This window comes from Amblyraja radiata, chromosome 16, assembly GCF_010909765.2.
Source record: "Amblyraja radiata isolate CabotCenter1 chromosome 16, sAmbRad1.1.pri, whole genome shotgun sequence".
Lineage (NCBI taxonomy): Eukaryota > Metazoa > Chordata > Chondrichthyes > Rajiformes > Rajidae > Amblyraja > Amblyraja radiata.
The window spans coordinates 9,681,388-9,704,316 of NC_045971.1; the positions used below are offsets into that span (position 1 = coordinate 9,681,388).

At 45.5% G+C, this 22,929-nt stretch overlaps 1 pseudogene; it reads right to left on the bottom strand.

Annotated features, from left to right (window-relative positions):
* Nucleotides 1–19,695: 19,695 nt before the first annotated feature.
* On the bottom strand, nt 19,696–19,807 carry LOC116982360 (annotated as a pseudogene).
* Between the last annotated feature and the right edge of the window lie 3,122 nt (nt 19,808–22,929).

The window sequence follows — 22,929 nt, forward strand, 5'->3', positions numbered from 1 at the left end:
AAGAAATACTTATAGTCTTAGGCCGAGAACTCTCTGCCAAAAACCCTTCGTGGGCCTCTTATATTTGGCCCATAAATGTATACCCACAATACTTCGCACGAACCACAGGTGTCCTGAATAGCCAAGGATCAGATTCACTGTGTAAAAAAAAACGTTAATACCATTACCTTTTAGTGCTTGCTTAAAAATGTAATAATGTCAGGGCTGGGCAGAGCAGTCGGTGGTTGAGTGCATGAGGCAAACATGCAATAAAGCTCAAGGTAGACACAAAAAGCTGGAGTAACTCAGCGGGTCAGACAGGCTCTCTGGGAGAAAAGGAATTGGTGACGTTTCGGGTCGAGACACTTCTTCCCACTGAAGAAGAGTCTCGGCCCGAAACGTCACCTGTTCCTTTTCTCCAGAGATGCTGTTTGACCCGCTGAGTTGCTCCAGCTTTTTTGTGTCTACCTTCGGCTTAAAGCCTGCATCTGCAGTTCCTTCCTGCACGTACAATAAATCTCCCTCGTCCTCAGCGCCACCTCCTCACAACTTCCAAAGCAGCACTCGCACAAGATTTAAATAATTCTCCACCCCCCTTCCCCTCTGTAGGTGTGATGTTTCTAAAAGGATAAAATCCAAGACCTCCCTTCATTTTGTTCATCTCATGTCTCACTGGGTGCCCCAAAGCGTTTTATTGGAGTAATTGGAGTATAGATGTTCTCACTGGTGTAATGCAAGTAATATGGCAAATAGCACGGACATACTAAGCTCCCTTGGGATAATGGCAATGTCATCTATTTTAGTAATATTGAGTGAGGAATAAGGATTGTCTGGGATTCCAGGGGTAATCTCCTGTACCGTTTCAAAATAGTGCTGTAAAATCTTTCACATTCTTTTGCAAGGGGGCCCCGGATTAGCCAAGAGTTGGCACTCCCAACACGCCAGCTGTTGGCAGTCTAGGCTCGTACTCCGCACTGCAGCGGAATCGCAGCCTACTTTTCGTGCTTAGGTTTCCAGAGCGGGGCATGAAACCAGAACGTTTAGTTTAGCTTACTGTCACATGTACCGAGGTACAGTGAAAAGCTTTTGTTGTGTGCTAACCAGTCAGCGGAGAGTCCGAAGAAGGGTCTCGACCCGAAACGTCACCCATTCCTTCTCTCCAGAGATGCTGCCCCATTCCCTGAGTTACTCCAGCATTTTGTGTCTACCAGCGGAAAGACAATCCATGATGACAATCGAGTCATTTACAGTGTACAGATACATGATAAAGGGTGCAACGTGAATGACATTTAGTGCAAGATGAAGTCCATTAATGTCCGATTAAAGATAGTCTGAGGGTCTCCAGTGAGGTAGATAGTAGCTCAGGACTGCTCTCTAGTTGTTGGTAGGATGATTCAGTTGCCTGATAACAGCTGGGAAGAAACTGGCCCTGAATCTGAAGGTGTGCATTTTCACACTTCTATATTTTACCTGATGGGAGATGGGAGAAGAGGGATTAAATGGAGGTGTAAATGGAGGCAGTGGAAGGGAGGTTGGTTTGTGTGATGATATGAGCTGTGTCCACAATTCTCTGCAATTTCTTGTGGCCTTGGATGGAGCTGTTCCCTAACCATGCGGCGATGCATCCCGATAAAATGCATTCTATGGCACTTCTGTAGAAATTGGTGAGAGTAGTTGGGGACATGCCCAACTTCCAAAGCCTTCTAAAGAAGTAGTCATTTGCACTGAAAGATAAGACCAACATAGAAGTAATGTGAATGAGTGATCGATGGTCGGCATGGACTCGGTGGACAAAGTGCCTCTTTGTACATACTGTTTCTTCAAATCTGGGAGAGGACTGCTCATCCGGCCAGCTTGCCCCTTGAGCAAAACTACAAAATGTAGATGTGACCACTCAACCACGGTTGGAATCAAAGCCACCTAATGTTGATGTGTTAAATCTTCAAATCAATTCAATCAATCACAATCCACAAGACTCTTCCATTCTGAAGGAATTCCTTTAGGAAGGAGATGAGGAGGAATTTCTTTAGTCAGAGGGTGGTGAATCTGTGGAATTCTTTGCCAACAGAAGGCTGTGGAGGCCATGTCCTTGGATTTTTTTTTTTTTAAAGCAGAGATAGATTCTTGATTAGTGCGGGTGTCAGGGGTTACGGGGAGAAGGCAGGAGAATGGGGGTTAGGAGGGAGCGATAGATTGTCCATGATTGAATGGCGGAGTCGAGTTGATGGCCCGAATGGCCTAATTCTTCCCCTATCATTTATGAACTTATGACTTATCACTGGACTATTTCTGTACAATTGCTAATCGGGGATGTGCTTGGGAATGGCAGTACTCTTCCGGAGTGTTTGTAAGAAAAGGATCTTTGCACGTGTGACAGTAAAAGCATCATTGAACCATTGAACTGACACAATGTCCAGGAAAGACCCCCCTCTCATGTAACGCCTCCTCCACAGTGCCTTATGACTCAGACAAGTGGCCCCCCAATTCCCATAGGAACGTATGAACTAATTATTATCACATTGGTGCTTGAGATTGCCAGTTGCAAATTGGATGCTGTGTTTTCTGATTTGGTGATTACATTTCAAACGGACCTAATTGACGGAGAAGTCCTGGCGACATGCATCGTACTTAATGTGCACAAACATTACGCACGATGCACTTCAAGATCTCCTGAATACAATTGATTGCCTAAGAAAGAAATGCACATAACATTTCGCAGAGCCGAGAGATTCAGTTAGCTCCAGAAAAAAAACCAGAAGCCCCACTCGAATAAAAATAGAAAATACTGGAAATACACAGCGGTAATTGTGGGGAGAGAAACGGGGTTTGAGCTGATACCTTAAAGGGGCCTGTCCCAATTTCACCACCTAATTCACAACCTTTTTTACTCGTGGACATTTTTTATCAGGCTAGAAAAACGCCCCGACCTACTTGATGCCACGAGTACCTACGACTAGCATCACAACCTCCTACGACCTACCTACGACCTCCTACGACCTTGTGACGACCATGCTGTGAGTATGAGTCAAGGGCAACGTGAATTAGGTTGTGAAAGTGGGACAGGCCCTTAACTCTGTCTCGACCCAAAAATGTTTCCATCCATTTATCCTCCACAGATGCTGTCTGACCCGCTGATTATTCCCAGCAATTCTTGTCTTTATCTCAGAATCCTAACATTTGCACTAATTTGCCTTAGAGAACCCCCCCCCCACCCCTCCCACCCCCCACCCCCAACTCTGTGCCTTTTGCAACTTGAACCACCCGTTAGGATGCCTTAGCAGCAGAGTATTCCAAGCATTCTAAAGCCAAGAATTGAGAGATGCACTGGAAAATGTTTTGCAGTGATCTTTAGTTTAGTTTAGTTTAGGCTGGTTTAGTGTAGTTTAGTTTAATAATAATAATGGATGGGATTTATATAGCGCCTTTCTAATACTCAAGGCGCTTTACATCGCATTATTCATTCACTCCTCAGTCACACTCGGTGGTGGTAAGCTACTCTGTAGCCACAGCTGCCCTGGGGCAGACTGATGGAAGCGTGGCTGCCAATCTGCGCCTACGGCCCGTCCGACCACCACCAATCACTCACACACATTCACACACATTCACACACAGGCAAAGGTGGGTGAAGTGTCTTGCCCAAGGGCACAACGACAGTATGCACTCCAAGCGGGATTCGAACCGGCTACCTTCCGGTTGCCAGCCGAACACTTAGCCCATTGTGCCATCTGTCGTCCCGCAAGTTTAGAGATACAGCATGGAACCAGGCCCTTAGGCCCACCAAGTCCGCGCCATCCAGCGATCCCCGTACACTGGCCCTATCCTTTACAATTTTTACAGAGGCCAATTAACCTACAAAGCTGTTCGTCTTTGGAGCCCCCAGGGAAAACTCATGCTTATGTTCACAGGGAGAACGTACAAACTCCATACGTACCACACCCCGTGGTCAGGATCGAACCCAGGTCTCTGGTGCTGTACGGCAGCAACTCTGCTGCTGCCCCACCATGCTGCTCTGTTCGATATTGCCTTTGTATTCATTATCTACATTTGAGATGTACAATCAAAAGTCTTAAAAAATAGGGTAACCTAACTAAATGCTTTATAAATCCATTCTGTGATCCCATTTGGAATGTGGTGCACATATCTGGTTGCCACAATTCAATATATATAATTTGATTGTGTCTGAAGAAGGGCCTCGGCCTGAAACGTCACCCATGCATGTTCTCCAGAGATGCTGCCTGACCTGTATTTTAACCCAGTCCAGAATAGCAGAACCAGGGAAAACCAGCCTGTGTTTGAAGTGGATAAATTCAAATATAAATCTGCAGAAAGCACCTGATGGGATAGTGGGAGTTTTGATATCCAAGGGCAATTTGGTTTGGTTGAAGGTGAGAGAATTAAATTTAGGAAACTAGCAAGCCTAAGGGCGGCACGGTGGCAGGGGAGTTGCTGCCTTACAGCGCCCGAGACCCGGGAGAGCCTAGAAACCATTATGTCTTTGGAGTGTGTGAGGAAACCGGAGCTCCCGGAGAAAATCCACACAGGTCACGGGAAGAACGTACAAATCTGTACAGGCAGCACCCGTGGTCAGAGTCGAACTAGGGTCTCTGGCGCTGTAAGGCAGCAACTCCACCCCTGCCGCCCAGTTCTTGGGTTTTAGGCAATTACACAGTGGAGTAGCCAGTTTCCCAGGGGACTGGAGGCAGGAGATGAATAACCTTTTCCAACACTTTTACCCAACACGATTACTATGAAATCACTGTTTTCTCAACATTAATAGTAGGTCCTCAATTTGTAATGAAGCTGTTTAATTCCCATGACGTGCATCATTAAAGATTGCTATTAGTAATTGCATCTTAGTTTGCACTTAAATGCATTTTATGTGGATTGGTGTGAATTCTGAAAGTCATTAAGGTTTTATAAATTCTCCAATCCTTTCCAAAGCCTCAGGAAATCTGGCAAGTGATGGAAGATGGGGGTTTTTGCATATTTGTGGGCCATTAAGAGCAGGAATGCTTTCTTCCAGACCTCAATGCATTGAACTTGTGAAACCACTCTGGTGTGGACCTCATACATTTTCTACAGCCATGGGCCAAGAGGAGTTGAGTGCTACTCCATGGCCTATGCAAGATAACCTTCCAACCTTCCCCTCTGTCTCCCACTCACAATCTCACCGAGCAATGATTTCTCTAACCCACAACCATGACCAGCCTCCTCATTAGAACAGGGTGGGATCCCACATACACACACTCAAATCACTTTGATCATGAACTTCTGCTCTGCACTCTCTCACACAGTTTGCTGTTGTCAAGCTGGGAAGTGCTTCACTGAGGCCATATTTGCATTCAGTTGTGGTCACTATCTTATAGGAAATATGTTGTCAAGCTGGAAAGGGTTCAAGGGTGTTGCCAGGACTCGAGGGCCTGAGCTATAGGGAGAGGTTGAGCAGGCTAGGACTTTATTTCTTGGAGTGCAGGAGGATGAGGGGTGACCTGAAAGAGGTGTACAAAATCAAGAGAGGAATAGATGCACAGAGTCTTTTGCCCAGAATAGGAGAATCAAGAACCAGAGGACATAGGTTTAAGGTGAGGAGTGAGATTTGATAGGAATCTGAGGGGTAACTTTTTCACACAAAAGGTGGTGGATGTATGGAACAAACTGCAGCGAAGGTAGTTGAGGCAGGGAATATCCCAACATTTAAGAAGCAGTTACGTACATGGATAGGGCAGGTTTGGAGGGATATGGACCAAATGCTGGCAGGTGGGACTAGTGTAGGTGGGACGTGTTGGCCGATGTGGGCAAGTTGGGCCGAAGGACCTGTTTCCACACTGTATCACTCTATGACTCCATGGCTCTAGGTACATGGATAGGAGAGGTTTAGAGGGATGTGGGCCAAATGAGGGCAATTGGGACTAGTGTAGATGAGGCATGTTGGTCGGCACGGGCAAGTTGGGCCGAGGGGCCTGTTTCCACGCTGTATGACTCTATGAGTAGCTGGCCAATGTTTAGATCTGCCAGGTGGATGAACAGGAATAGAGTGAAAACAAATGAACATTGGGGGTTGCCACCTCCCTGTGACCTTTGGGACTCCCAGCCGCAGACATGCATTTATCGGGCTCCTGTAAATATCAGGGCTGGTATTTTCATTGAATGTAGAGAGAGTAGAAGTAGTTGATATCCATTCCGATACAGATATTCTATTAGGAAGGAACTGCAGATGCTGGTTTAAACCAAAGATAGACCGCAAAATGCCGGTGTAATTCAGTGGGACAGGCAGCATCTCTGGAGAGAAGGAATGGGCAACATTTCTGGTCGAGACCCTTCTTCCGACTGATGTCAGTCATCCTAGTTTTTGAACATTATTACGGTGTTACAATGTAGGAGATCAAACAACAACCCCTGGAGTATAAAAATAGACATTAAGTCAGGGACACAAATCCAGAAACGGCTATTAAGGCTCTTAAGGCTTTTTATTCCTGTAGCTTTACAGTTCCGTTTTCAGGTTAGTTTATTGCCACGTGTACCGAGGTACAGTGAAAAACTTTCTCCAGATTCATCAGTAAATTGATGAACTTTTCTGACAAATGGCTCTGAAAATGTTATAGCTCATAGCATTTAATACATAATTCAAATAGAAAAACCAATTCAAATGTAACTCAGGGGATCAGGTAGCATCAGACTAAGGTCTGAAGATGGGGCCCGACCTAAAATGTCGTCTGTCCATTCGATCCACAGATACTGCCTGACCCGTTGAGTTCCTCCAGCACTTTGCTTTTTGCTCTGGATTCTAGGATCTGCAGTCTCTTGCAGGGAAAAAAATATTTCTCTCTTTTTTTAAAGTTTTCAAGCGAGAGTTAGATTTAGTTCTTAGGGCTAAGTGAATCAAGGGATATGGGGAAAAAGCAGGAACGGGGTACTGATTTTGGATGATCAGCCATCATCACATTGAATGGTGGTGCTGGCTCGAAGGGTTGAATGGCCTACTCCTGCACCTATTATCTATTTTTCTATGCAAATCTGAAAATGCCATGCCTCGTTGGATGCAGTATAAGTACATTTTTAGTTACAGGTATGTAATTTGCTAGTTTATTGCTGAATAACCTTTCCAGCTCTGAAAAAAAAAATTTTCAATGTGTAGCTTGTCTCATTCTCAAGTAATTAATTCAAAATTCCATGCTTTTTAAATGAATTAAAAATCTCGCAGTTTATTTTTTTAAGTTTGTTCACAATATTTCAGCCTCTACCTTACTCCTACTCTCTCATTCCCCTGTTTGAGTTTCACAATCAGTAAAATATTTTACAAGTTAATTAAAATGGTGGTTGCAGTATTTCTTCAGCCTGAATGCCAGCTTGACAACATCGCAACCACAGGTTTGTCCAGGGCCTTGGATCTGTCTGATACTACTTGTGTAAGAAGGAAGTGCAGATGCTGGTTTAAACCGAAGATGGACACAGAAAGCTGGAGTAACTCAGCGGGACAGGCACCATCTCTGGAGAGAAGGAATGGTTGACATTTCGGGTCGAGACCCTTCTTCAGGCTGTAGTCCAGTTCAGTACACAAGGGAGATCGATAATCTGATTTAAAATGGTGCCAGAACTGATAGGTACTGATATTGCCAGGATATGTTACACGGGCATTTGGATGGGCAAGGGCTGATTAGGAATAGGCAGCATGGTTTTGTACGTGGGAGGTCATGTTAAAAATCTGATTGAGTTTTTTGAAGACCTGACCAAAAAGGTCGATGAGGGCAGAGCTGTAGATGTTGTGTGCATGCATTTCAGTAAGGCGTTCAACAAGGTTCCGCATGGTAGGCTGCTCTGGAAGGTTAGATCGCATGGGATCCGAGGAGTGATAGCTGAATGGAAGGAAGCAGAGGGTGATGATGGAAGGTTGCTTCTCGGACTGGAGACCTGTGACTAGTGGTGTGCCTCAGAGTTTGGTGCTGGGCCCATTACTGTTTGTCATCTACATCAATGATTTGGATGAGAACATACAGGGCATGATTAGCAAGTTTGCTGATGATGCAAAAGTGAGTGGTTTTGCAGACAGTGAAGATGGTTGTGAAACATTGCAGCAGGATCTGGATCGATTGTCCAGGTGGGCGGAGGAATGGTTAATGGAATTTAATACAGAGAAGTTTGAGGTGTTGCATTTTGAGACGTCGAACAAGGGCAGGACATACACACTAAATGGCAGGCCTGGAAGTGTTGTAGAGCAGAGGGATCACCTTCAAGGTGCATGGTTCCTTGAAGGTCGAGTTGAAGGTGGATAAGGTGGTCAAAAAGGCTTTTGGCACTTTGGCCATCATCAGTCAGACTATTGAGTATAGAAGTTGGGAGGTCATGTTGCAGTTGTATAAGACGTTGATGAGACTGCATTTAGAATATTGTGTTCTGTTCTGGGCACCATGTTCCATGGAGCGCAGGAGGATGGGGTGATCTTATAGAGGTGTACAAAATCATGAGGGGAATAGATCGGGTAGATGCACAGTCCCTTGCCTAGAGTAGGGAAATCGAGGACATGGGGACATAGGTTCAAGGTGAAGGGGAAAAGATTTAATAGGAATCCGAGGGGTAACTTTTTCACATAAAGGGTGGTGGGTGAATGGAACAAGCTGCCCGAGGAGGTAGTTGAGGCTGGGACTATCTCTTCATTTAAGAAACAGTTAGACATGCACATGGATAGGACAGGTTTGGAGGGATATGGACCAAGTGCAGGCAGGTGGGACTAGTGTAGCTGGGACATTGTTGGCCAGTGTGGGCAAGTTGTGCCGAAGGGCCTGTTTCCACACTGTATCACTCTATGACTCTAAGTACAAGCAGCAGAAACAAAGAACTGCAGATGCTGGTTAATACCCAAAAAACACCAAGTGCTGGAGCAAATCAGCAGGTCAGGCAGCATCCCTGAAGAACAGGGATAGATCTTCTTCCTCGTGTCCGGCATCTTCTATATCACGTCTTCCCGGTCGGTCAGTGACGGTCGACGGTCGGTGGTTGCAGAATTGGCTACTTCAGTCAGTCACTGTGGTACAGTTTCTGTCGTCAGCATTGCCTGGGATGCACCACGTGGAGGGGTGCCCGGGATGCACCACGTGGAGGGGTGCCTGGGATGCACCATGTGGAGGGGTGCCTGGGATGCACCACGTGGAAGCTTCTGCTTGCATCCCACAGGGACAGGTGACATCTCAGGTCGAGACCGTTCTTCAGACTCTCGGTCTGGAACTGAGCCAGGAATTCAAATGAGTTGAGGCAAGGATCAGCGGAGTCGTTGGTCGTGGCCGCAGGTGACCAGAGTGCAGGTAAGGGTCAGAGGCGGTGATGGACCTTGCGGTGGTGGCAGTAGGCATGGCCTAGAAGGGGCTGGGTAGGCGGTGCAGGACTGTGGTGACGTCGGCAGCCCGGCCTGGCGGTGAGGATCGGTGGGTCCGTCCGCTATAACAAAAATCCATCATAATGAGGTCCCTTAATAATGGAGGTTTATGAATTCTATGAGAATGGGTGAGGGGAGAGAGTGCTTTGGCTTGAAAATCGGCCTCTACTGCCAGCACAGTTAGAAGTGAGGAGGGAGTTAGTTGTACTCACTTCTGAAATTTTACTTCAGAGTCACGTGAGTGACTACGTGAAGAACCCCGCCAGGATGCATGCGTGTCATATCGCTACACGCATTGCAACGAGTCACAGCAGGGGGAACGACGTTCCCCTAGCGGCAAAATTTGAAAACCAGGAACAGCAGGTAAGGAGAATCTGCGTTCCAGAATTTGAAAGTCGGGAACAGCAGGTAAGAAGACTCTGCGCTCCTTCCACTCACCTTTTAGGTGGAAACATGGACCGGATCCATGAAGGCTGCGGGAAAGCTGGCGGGGGAGAACCGCGGAGTCGCGGGCAACCGGCAGCAGCAGCCTAAGGCACGCTAAACTCCCGTAATGGGAACAGCTGTGCCCGACTTTCACTCCCGACTCGCTCCCGCACCGGGCCCGGCCGGGCGGGAGAGGGAAGCAAAAAACTAATGTTCCCCGCGCTGGGTTTTTTCCACAGGAGGGGAAGCTGGACAAAGTGGTGTCCACAAATGCTGCTAGTGAAGCTGGCTGGGGAGGACCGCGGATTCGCGGGCAGCCGGCAGCAGCAGCCAAAGGCACGTTAATCTCCCGTAATGGGAACTGTGCCGACTTTTGGTCCCGCGCCAGCCAGAACACCACGGCCGGGCGGGAGACTATTCAAATGGGGCCGTTGACTTTTGTCAAGTCAATAACGGCAGCAGACGGGGTGGAACGACGTTCACCCGTAGCAACAATTTTAACCTGGACCTGCAGGTAAGAGCTGCGGTCTTTTTTGTATTTACCATGCTGATTGCAGGAGCAGAAACCAACGGGCTGCGACAAAGCTGGTGGGCTAGATGGGATCAGCTGTGCCAGATGTCCTCCACACCGGCCATATCCACTCCACGGAAGGACAGTAAGGACAAAGCTGGAGAAGGAGGACCGCGGAGCAGCGGGCAGCCAGCAGCAGCCAGCGGCACTTGGATCACCCGTAGTGGGATCAGCTGTGCCCGATGTCGCCTCCGCACCGGCCAGATCCACGCGGCCGGGCGGAAAGGCTAGACACAAAACAAACAAGGTCGTGGACTCAGAGGAGTCCGACTTTGAACAACCGCGGGCGGCCAGCGCCCGAGAGCGCTGGAGCCGGAAGAAGCGGTGTATGGAGCTTTGCTCCAACGTGACAGACTCCGGGAGATGGAGTCGGGTCACTGTGGGCCCTATGATAAACCCACAGCAGTACCTCTTGAAGGGCTGCACAGTGCTTCTACCTCATCAGAGGGGAGCACTGCGGGTCAGTTCTGGGCTGACCTGGAAGAGGGGTCCGCAGAAGAAAAGACAAGTGTGCAGAAGGTGCAAGAACAAGAGAACCTACTGGAACCCACTACGGCCAACGACAGCACCCCCACGCACCCACCAGCAGAACTGGTGAAAGCTTGAAGGACCGATACCCAAAACATGAGTCTTTTTAGGCCATGGCCCAGGCCGGCCTTCTTGGAAGATGCGGGGACCTCCAACGCCAACCAAACCAAAAATCCAGACCCCAGCGCTACAACAGCAGCAAAGAACCTACAAAAAGTAAACCTGCCACTGGTAACTATGGAGGTAGGTGGGTCTGGTTCCCTACAATATACAGTGGGCACGGAGATTGGGTGGAGATTACACTCTTTTCTGAATGCATGGAGCATGATAACAACTGATACTTACATCTTAAGCAGTATCCAGGGATATACAACAGAGTTTATACACAAGTACAGCCCTCCAGTTCAACATATACTGAACTGAATGAATGAATGAATGAATGAATGAATGAATGAATGAATGAATGAATGAATGAATGAATGAATGAATGAATACGTTTATTGTCATTGCACAATACTGTGCAACGAAATTCCATTACATCTCCTCCGGTTAAAAACAATACAAACACGACAACCATTGACACATATGTACACTTATTAGTAAAAATAAATAGGTGTTTTAAAAGAATTTAAAAGAATTTAAAAGAATTTGGCGGCATTTCTTAGAATTACATTTTGCTTCCCCAGCATTCTCTGTTGGAATTTAGCTCTTTTATCGCACATGGGTAGAAACTATTCTTTAGTCTACCGGTGCGAGCCTTCAGAGTCCTGAATCGCCTCCCAGAGGGTAGCAGAGTAAAAAGGTGGTTGGCAGGGTGGGATGTGTCCTGCTTGATATTTGTGGCCCGGCGCAAGCATCGGGCCCTATATATGTCATCCAAGGAGGGCAGTTGGGCGTTTGTAATGTTCTGCGCAGTTTTTATAATTCCCTGCAACGCCCTCCTCTCAGCCACAGTACAGCTAGCAAACCACACCAGGATTCCATAGGAGAGGATACTCTCCACGGCGCATCGGTAGAAGGACAACAGCAGCGGCTGTGAGACGTTTGCTCTCCGCAGAGACCTCAGGAAATACAGCCGCTGATGTGACTTCTTCACGAGAGTGACGGTGTTCATTTGCCATTTAAGGTCCTGGGAGATGTTTATTCCCAGGAACTTAAAGCCAGTGACTCTCTCCACCATGTCTCCTTTGATGTATAAAGGAGCAGGTTCCTTGATGTATAAAGGAGCAGGAGCATGTTCGTGCCTTCTGATAAAGGAAAATCAAAAGCGCAAGCTGAACTGAAGCGGCTTCACATAAAAGGTGTAATTGAGAAAACTCAACACGAACCATTAGAATTCGTGCCCAATATATTTATCAAAAACAAAATAGATGATGGTCATCGCATCATCATAGATCTGACAAAATAGATACCTTTGTTACTGCTTAACAATTAATTTCCAAAGGTTACTTCAATGGCCAGCATCGATTTAAAAGATGCTTACTATTCAGTGCCTATACGAGGTGACCACAGATGTTACTTAAAATTCAACTGGATGGGACAACTCTGACAGTATAAAGCACTGCCAAATGGGTTATCATCAGCCCAGGCTGTTCACAAAAAAATTGAAACCAGCCCTAGCGTTTCTACGGAAACGTATACACATGGTCATGGCATATTTAGATGACATACTCATTATGGGCAAAACTTTGGAATTGGCCAAACAAACTGTAACAGCCACAAAAAAGTTATTTGGAAAACTGGGATTCATTTTTCATCCAGTTAAATCTAAACTAACGCCTTCCACTACCATGGACTACCTGGGGTTTCACCATTGACTCAGTTCACATGTCGGTGACACTGCCTAAGGGAAAGGCTAGAGATTTAATAGAGGCTTGCAATAACCTCACTGACATCAGCAAACCATCCATCACATTGGTAGCTAAAGTAATTGGCATAATGATGGCTGCCTTTCCAGCCACACAATTTGGACCTCTACATTACCAAAACATACAGAGAGCAAAATACAAGCACTCTAAATTATGCAGGTCACTTTGACAGATCTGTGAAACTACCAATCAAGCTAAAATGGAACTAAAATGGTGGATAGATAACATCTGGCCTTGTACCAATCCAATCATTGTCAGTAACCCTTCCATGGTACTACAAACTGATGCCAGTGCACTTGGGTGCGGAGCCACCAATACCATACCACCGTGGTAGCATACATTAACCACAGGGTGGAAACAAATCGACATCATGTGACAATCTGGCTAATACAAATTGGCAATGGTGTATCCAGAGAGATATTTGGATATCAGCCATTTACCTACCAGGAAGACTAAATTCAGTGGCAGACACCAGGTCACGCAAACTTAATGAAAACACCAAATGGATGTTGAATAAAATAGTATTTGCTGATATCACAGCAAATATGGAACACCAGATATCGATTTATTCGCATCCAGGACTTAACCACAAGTTGTCAAATTATGTTACATGGGAACCAGACCCTGGGGCAGCGGCGACAGGTGCATTTTCGCTGCATTGGGGGGGGGGGGGGGGATTGTTTATTTACGCATTCCCTCCTTTCCTGCCTCATCATTCGGGTATTAAGAAAATACAACAAGACTCTGCTTCTGGTATTGGTAGTACCCGATTGGCCTACACAACCATGGTTCCCAGTGGTATCAAACATGGTATCAGAGACATGAACATCCCGTCTGTTCTGGAATATCTGGCAGGCCTCCACTATGATGAGGGGCTCAGTTACAGTGCCATCAACTGCGCCAGAAGTGCCCTATCGACTTACCTATGGCAGGGGACAGACCATTACACTGTTGGGACTCACCCACTGGTACAAAACCTATGAGGGGAACCAGATACTCCCAAATATGGGATGTGAGAATAATCCTGAAGATGCTCAGGAATTGGTCTCCAGCAACAGTTCTGTCCCTACACAGACTGACATTAAAACAGTCATGCTAATGGTATTGGTCACGGCACAGAGGATACAGTCACTGCAAAAACTAGACTGGACAACATGACTTCCTCAACAGAAAATATTACGTTTCATATTTATGAGATAGTAAGCAGAACAGAAAAGGGATCAGCAGGCCTCAATATACAATTAGGTCATACCCAACAGATGACCGTCTGTGTATAATAAGACATCGTCGTTATACATGGAGAAAACGAATATCCTAAGAGGCAATGAAAAGGCACATTTTGGTCAGCCACTAGCAACCACACCAAGAGTGACGGTCCAGACCATCTCAAGATGGCTGAAACAGGTGCTAACACAGGCTGGGGTGGATACTAATTTTAAAAATCTCTTTCTACCAGGGCTGCAGCTACATCGGCAGCGATACAGTTGGATGTACCAATGGACCAAATCCTCAAGGCAGCAGGATGGTCTGGAGGGGAAAACATTCCAATTATTTTATAATAAACCAGTAATGAAACCTGGAAAGTTTGCAGAAACAATTTAAGTTCTGTAAATTAATTTAAACCCATAAAAAGGGGTTATAAATTTGTGTTAAAATTTTTTATGATTTCAATGTCGAATTTATGTCCAAATTATGTTAACACAATTCCTCCCAGTCAAGGCAGACGTGATGCATGGACTCGTTTCCACGGCATGAAATCACAGAGCTTTAAAATCTTCACGTAGTCACTCACGTGACTCCGAAGTAAAATAGTAAGATTAAACGAGAACTTACCAGTTTGAAGTTTGATCTGTATTTTATGAGGAGTTACGATGAGGGATTACGTGCCCTCCGCTCCCACCCTGATCATATACTTAACTGGTATCTCTTCTCTAATCTTACTATGTTTAGTCATTACAGTTATCTGTGATTTCACACCGCTGCTTTGAAGAATGACACGCATGCGTCCTGGCGGGGTTCTTCACGTAATCCCTCATCGTAACTCCTCATAAAATACAGATCAAACTTCAAACTGGTAAGTTCTCGTTTAATCTTACTATTAAATTCCATTGACATCAATCAAACCAAATACTGAGACTGGTGTACCACGCAGCTATGTTGTGTGTTTAGGGTTGATAATATAAGACAAAATCTCCACATCCCTGCTTTAAGCAGAATATTCCTGGTAGGATGTGTTGACTTTAGACTATTAATTCATCAAAGAGTTTCCCATTTCAGAGTCTGTTGTGGATTACATTTTTCAAGATTGATTCCACTGATAGTCAACAACTATAATTGTTGTCTGAAATTACCAGGAGGGTCTACAACAGAATGGATTAATGTTGATCCTCTATAATCTCAATTTGATGTTGCAAATCACTTGCAGCTGAGGAGCTGGGAATGGCAGGGGAAAAGGGAGGAATTGCTGCTGCAGTTTCCTGAGAGGTACACAACAGCGTTGGCTCAAGTTGCACAAGAGAGTCAGGAAAACATGAACACAAGATCGTAAGGAGAATTAATAGTAAGATTAAACGAGAACTTACCAGTTCGAAGTTTGATCTGTATTTTATGAGGAGTAACGTTGAGGGAATACATGAAGAACCCGCCACTACGCACGTGTGTCATTCTTCAAAGCAGCGGAGTGAATCACAGATACGTGTAATGACTTAAGCATAGTAAGATTAGAGAAATGATATCAGTTGTGTTTATGATCAAGGGTGGGAGCGGAGGGCATGTATTCCCTCAACGTTACTCCTCATAAAATACAGATCAAACTTCGAACTGGTAAGTTCTCGTTTAATCTTACTATTTTACTTCGGTGTCACGTGAGTGACTACATGAAGATTTCAAAGCTCTGTGATTCAAGCCGTGGAACGAGTCCATCATCACGTCTGCCTTGGTTTTGGGGAGAATAGTGATAACATATTAAACATCAATATGATATATATAAATAACCATAAAGTTAATAATAATTGATAGCCCCTGTTTTTTGGGGTAAATTATGGTACAGAAACTTAACAATGTTTCTGAAAAATTCCAGTTTCCATTACTGGTTAGTTATAATCCTTAGAATGTTCTTTCCGATGGCCATCCTGCAGTCCTGAGGATTTTATCCATAGGAACCTCCAATTTAAATGCTGCCGACGTTGCTGCAGCCTGGTGGAGTGAGATTTTAACCCAGTTAGTGTTTACACCAACTTATGTCAATACTATGTTAGCCATTTAGCTGGCCTGGCCTGTTATTCTTTAATGAGGCTGTCTGGGTTTGTTCCATGTATATTTGTAGATGTCTCACAACACAGTCAATCATCTGTAGGGTAGGCTCTAAAAAATGTTATTTTTAAGGCCTGCTGACCCCTGTCTGTTTAGTTCCCTAATTCCTGAATATAGAAGTGTAAGTTGCCAGGTGAACTGGTCAAGGTATCCAGCCTTAATTTGGTAGGGACTGAGTCCTTAGTGCCGTGACCTAAGCCATCAGAATGACAGTTTTGTAAAATGTCAAAAACTGTAATGACAGCGCTGTGGCTGGAGCCCAGTTCTTTAACAACGTTAAGACGATGCTGATGTCCCATATTTGGGAATACCTGGTCTTTGGGGAATTCCCATAAAAAGTGTCCCTCATAAGCTGTTGTTCCGTTCTCTTGCCATAGGTAAGTAGATGGGCCACTTCTGGCACAGTTGATGTCACTAATACTAGGTTAACAAAGCTTCCAAACAGGCTGGATGATGTATTATGGTTGCAACACATCTCCCATTAGTTTATGTATTTTAGACATTGTCTTTAGGTTGATTGTCTGTGGCCCGCTGTGATCATGTCCATTGCTCTGGCCGTCTGTTTTGGATGGTGCTGCATGGTTCTAATCTCATTCCCTAATACCACCTAGAACCATGGTTGGGTAGGTCAGTCGGGTACTGTTAAAAACACCAGACGCAGAGTCTCGTAGTATTTCCCTTAGTACCCCCCCCCACTGATGAGGTTGCCAAATTGTGTTGGCCAGATTGTTACATGATGTAGATTCCCTTTCACCCATGTGGTTGATATGTGCTACCACAGTAGTGTTGTTAATTTATAATCTAATAACCTGTTTAATATATTCCAGAGCAACATGACTTTAGGCCATGAAAAAACACCCAACATTTCCAGGTAGTTATGCCCAGTGTTAGTAATAATGATGCTTGCTGTGTATTCCATCTTCCTCCACAGCTGGAGATGGAATTGGTAACACACCGTCCTAGTGCATAGTATCCATATGTAGGACCATAGACTGGTTGCTGACAATGATAGGATTGGAGCAATGCCCAATGTTATCTTTCCACCATTTAGTTCCAATATGGCTTCTGTATGGCTTCATTATTCTATTGAAATGATCACCATTAATTTTAAGAGCTCATATTTTGGCCCTCTGTAAATCTTTATAATGTAAGGGTCTGAATTATGTGGCTGGAAACCATATGTTGCCAATATTCTTGCTACCAGTCTGATGGATGGTTTATCCTCATGTCAATGATTTTGCTGTATGCCTCTATTAAGGTTGTAACCTCTGTTGGCAAAGTTACTGACATGAGGAACTGAGTTAATGGTGAACCCCAAATAATCCCTTTAGTTTGAAGGCTTTCATTTTGATTTAATTGGATGGATAATGATCCTAGTTTCCAAATAATTGTTAAGTGGCTGTTACCGTTTGTTCAGCCCGTCCTCCATTAGCATTGTGTGGCTGGTTGTCATATTTTGTAAATAACCTAAGTACTAATGTAAACACATTAGGTAGTGCTCCGAGTGTTTCCCAATCAGAAACCTTGGATGAACTTTGAGATCCGCACTCTCCTGAAGTCCAGACACAGGGCATTCACATCCAACGATACAGTGGCCTACATGAAGACCAGATACGACCTTGGTAAGGCCATCAAAAAGGCCAAAAGGGACTTCTGCTCCAAACTGGAGGACGAGACAGATGTTCGGCAGCTGTGGCAGGGTCTGAATGTAATCACCTCCTACAAGGCAAAACCAGGAGGCAGCTCGAATGCCGGTGTAACATCACTCCCTGACGAGCTCAATGCGTTTACGCACGCTTTGACAGGGAGAATACTGATGTGCCTTCCCGATCCCCCATTCGCTGTGATGGCATTTCAGTCTCAGTCACAGAGGCCGATGTCAGGAAATCCTTCAGAGGGGTGAACCCCCGAAAAGCACCTGGACCTGATGGTATACCCGGCCGTGTTCTAAAAACCTGTGCGGACCAACTGGCGGGAGTTTTTACGGACATTTTCAACCTCTCACTTCTGAGGTCTGAGGTCCCCACCTGCTTTAAAAGGGCATATATTATACCGGTGCCCAAGAAGAGTAAGGTGACGTGCCTCAATGACTATCGACCAGTGGCACTAACGCCGGTGGTGATGAAGTGCTTTGAGAGGTTGATCATGGAACAAATCAACTCCTACGTCGACAAAAACCTGGACCCACTGCAGTTCGCGTACCGCCACAACAGATCAACGGTGGATGCGATCTCGCTGGCCCTCCACTCCGCACTGGACCACTTGGACAACAAAAACTCATATGTCAGGCTGTTATTCATTGATTACAGCTCGGCATTTAACACAATCATCCCCTCCAAACTGGTTACCAAACTCGCAGAACTGGGTCTCTGCGCATCCCTCTGCAACTGGATCCTCGACTTCCTCGTCCACAGACCACAGTCTGTTCGTATTGGTGGAAATGTGTCAGCCTCAATAACAATCAGCACGGGAGCACCTCAAGGCTGCATGCTCAGCCCCCTGCTGTACTCACTCTATACCCATGACTGCGTAGCGAACCACAGTGCGAACTCCATCATCAAGTTCGCTGACGTCACCACTATTGTGGGGCGTATTACTGATGGGGATGAGTCAGAGTACAGAAGAGAGATCGAGCAACTGTCCATATGGTGCCAGCGCAATAACCTGGCCCTCAACACCAGCAAAACCAGGGAACTGATTGTGGACTTTGGAAGGAGTAGGAGGGGGACCCACAGCCCCATTTATATCAACGGGTCGATGGTTGAAAGGGTCAAGAACTTCAAATTCCTGGGGGTGCACATCTCTGAAGATTTTTCCTGGTCCGAGAACACTAACGCAATTATCAAAAAAGCTCATCAGCGCCTCTACTTCCTGAGAAGATTACGGAGAGTCGGATTGTCAAGGAAGACTCTCTCTAACTTCTACAGGTGCACAGTCGAGAGCATGCTGACCGGTTGCATCGTGGCTTGGTTCGGAAATTTGAGCGCCCTGGAGAGGAAAAGACTACAAAAGGTAGTAAACACTGCCCAGTCCATCATCGGCTCTGATCTTCCTTCCATCGAGGGGATTTATCGCAGTCGCTGCCTCAAAAAGGCTGGCAGTATCATCAAAGACCCACACCATCCTGGCCACACACTCATCTCCCTGCTACCTTCAGGTAGAAGGTACAGGAGCCTGAAGACTGCAACAACCAGGTTCAGGAATAGCTACTTCCCCTCAGCCATCAGGCTATTAAACCTGGCTCGGACAAAACTCTGATTATTAGCAACCACTTTCTGTTATTTGCACTACCAGTTTATTTATTCATGTGTGTATATATTTATATCATGGTATATGGACACATTTATCTGTTTTGTAGTAAATGCCTACTATTTTCTGTGTGCTTAAGCAAAGCAAGAATTTCATTGTCCTATACAGGGACACATGACAATAAACTCACTTGAACTATACTGCTAGAGCTGAGCCATCCAATTAGATAAAAATAACGTCCGTGGTCACCTGTTATGGGTACTGAAATTGTAAGCATCCTTTGAATCAATGCTTGCCATTTTCGTTCTTAAAACGAATATACTTATCAATAGAAAAGGTTTCTGTTCTTAAAACGAATATATCGTCTTATTTATTTTTCGCTTTTCCATCTATTTATTTATTTATTTAATTTTATGATATATGGTCCCTAGATAAGGGACATATCAGACATTTAAACTGATAAGAACGATATTATACTTGATCTTAGCCAAAAAGCCGAGATCTGATCTATGATTGATGCGTCAAGCGCCATATCCTATTTTGTTAGGAAGGGAATGCGTAGATAATAATTCTTCCCTTGCAATGCAGCTAAAACCCCATCTGTTGCTGATGTCCAGTGTCTGTATCCCTTATGACATATTTGGTAATTGGTGATTATGTCTGGATACGAGTAGATCGGCAACTGGTGTTCCATATCGTGTAGAAACATCAGCAAATACTATAGCCCAACTTGGTGTTCTCCTCCAAATTCCTCTCTCGATATATCAGCTGGACTAGAAGATTATGTGTTGTAAAATTCTATTGTGTATCCCCGGATACTGTTTAAGATATGAGTGTCAAAAAGTTATTTATTCGATGTCTTCTCGCACCAACCTCCTTGCTTCCTTCTGGTTTTACTGTTTTCTTCTGGATCCCCAAGGCCGTGTGTTGTGGGTGTACACATCTTCCAGCATAGGGGCGATACCTTTGAGGATGATGTTTGGACATTTAGATGAGCTCCAGTTTGGCTTCATTGTCCAACTCTTTGACCTTCTAGATAGGTCACCCCCAAATAAAAAGATTTTGCTAGGAGGTTTCGGGTTTACACAGGCCCGCGTCAATCCCGGTTGGATGTAACCAGATGCATAAATTGATTAGTTTAGTACATTCAGGGATTTACAATCCCCAGTGGCAAGTGACAGCTATGGTGTCAGCTAATGTTTGCCCCTGCAGTAGATAGAAAACATATGGTCTATGCTGGCTTCTAACCTGGTTTGTAGATCTTTCCCAGTTAGCTTTACTCACAGCTGTACTGTTGTTCCCCCTGAAACATAGACAGACATTCCCGTGTGACTTCCCCGATGGGAATGGAATTTGTCAGTAAATTTTTGGACTGCTAAATCCTTCAGTCACAACATAAGTATTCCTGTATTTCTATCAGGAAAGGACCAATAATGCACTCTATGTACTTTGTGACTTAGAAAAGGCATCACCTCATTGTTACAGCTCTTACATCTGTTTACCTGTCCAGGGTTTGCCCTTGACTTGACCCCAGCACTCTTCTGACAGAAGAGTCTACTGGGGAGAGAGAAGCATGATTATAGCCCTATAGAAAAGGTGCTGCTTCCTTCTCCCTGAGTCTGTCTTTTCCTCAACCACTTCCCTGTAATAGTAGAAGTGAAATACAGCCCTGTATAAGGTGCTGCTATGGGACTTACCCACTGGAGGATTTCTTCTTGGACCTGCATCGCTGCAAAACGGTATGTTCTCGCAGGTGCAGGCCCCGCAGTGCCAATGCGGTGCAGTGTACACGGTCACTATGCCGCCGGTATCCCCGTTGGCCTGCGGTGCTCCAAAGCGCGGTGCAGTGCTCACAGCACTGAGCCGCCCGTACTGCCGTTAGCCTGCGGTGCTCCAACGCGGTTCAGTCCCTCGGGGAGCTGGCCGCTCGCAAATCGCAGGTATGGCAGTTTTAACTCGGTGCAGTGCTTCCCGCACTGTGCCGCTCCTTCTCCTTGTGCCTGCGGTGCTCCAACGCGGTCCAGTCCTCTCGGGGAACTGGCCGCTCGCGACCCAGGCCCAGCGGCTCCAACGCGTACTCAGTGCTCTCGGGCACTGACCGCTTGCCGCTATTTTTAGTGCTGTGGAAAAAACCCCAGCACCTTCCAGCCCCTCGGACCCATGTAGTATAGGTCCGTGGGGCTGTTGTCCGAGCCGTCGGAATGACGGCTCCAGAATGCTCCACCGCTGTCGACGTCCTGCTGGAGCTGAGGTCGGCTCCAGCTCCCGTTTAAGGGAGATAGTGGTGCCCCCGGCCGTTGCTGGCTGCCTGCAGTTCTGCAGACTCTCCCCAGCCAGTTTTCATCAGCCTGCCTGTAAAAAAGGTAAGTCAAGAAACTAAGTTCTCCTACCTTACTTGTTGCAGGTTCAACCCTGCCGTTTGGGAGGAACGTCCTCCCCTCGTAATGACTTGTTCACAATGCGTGTAGCGATAATGACACACGTGCGTAGTGGCGGGTTCTTCATGTAGTCACTCACGTGACTCCGAAGTAAAATTTTTAATAAATGACTGTGGTCCACAAATTGAATTGCTCTATTTTTCGTTTAGTTTCATTTGGAGATACAGCGTGGAAACAGGCCCTTCAGCCCACCCAGTCCGCGCCAACTAGCAATCCCCGCACATTAACACTATCCTACACCCACTAGGGACAATTTACACTTATACAAAGCCAATTAACCTACAAACATGCACGTCTTTGGAGTGTGGGAGGAAACCGGAGATCTCAGAGAAAACCCATGCGGTCACGGGAAGAACGTACAAATTTAATACAGACAGAACCCATAGTTGGGATCGAACCCGGGTCTTCGGTGCTGTAAGGCAACAGCTCTACCACTGTGCCACCGTGCTGACTGATGTCCCTCTGCCGCTGTAAGTGCAGTTATATTAATAAAGCTATTTTATGAATAGAATAATTCTCTGCCACAGAAGGCTGTGCAGGCCGTCAATGGATATTTTTATGGCAGAGATAGATAGATTATTGATTGGTATTGGGAGAAGGCAGGAGAATGGGGTTGGGAGGGAGAGATAGATCAGCCGTGACTGAATGGCGGAGTAGACTTGCTGGGCCGAATGGCCTCATTCTACTCCTATCACTTATGACCTTATGTCATAATAATGGCTCCTCACAGCCAGTAAGGATGGTATCTAACAAAGCTTGAATTACAAGTTATCGAGACCTTCAGTACGACTCAAGTTAGTATGCAAGAGAGTGGCTGCCCCGTCTAACTCTTTCAGTCAGAGACACCTAGGAACTAAATAATACAGTTTTGAAATGTTTCTTCATTATTCTTTGGAGGTGACAGAAAATATTCTTACTGTGAAGTTTAAATTTAGACATTGCTTTCATTCAATGATGTGTCGCATATTAAATTGCCTCCATTGAAATATCCTGAATGAGTTGTCCAGTTAGTAGTAATTATGGAGATTTTGCAAGTGGATAATTGCACATAACTACTATTTAAAAGTGTGTGCAATTGTCTTCTTTGCTTCCCCCCGTATGATTAACCGCTGAGCAAAATATAATAGTGCAATTTAAATGGCTCTTTATCTAAAAATTACCCACCCACCCCGTGGCTCATTTTCTTGTCTG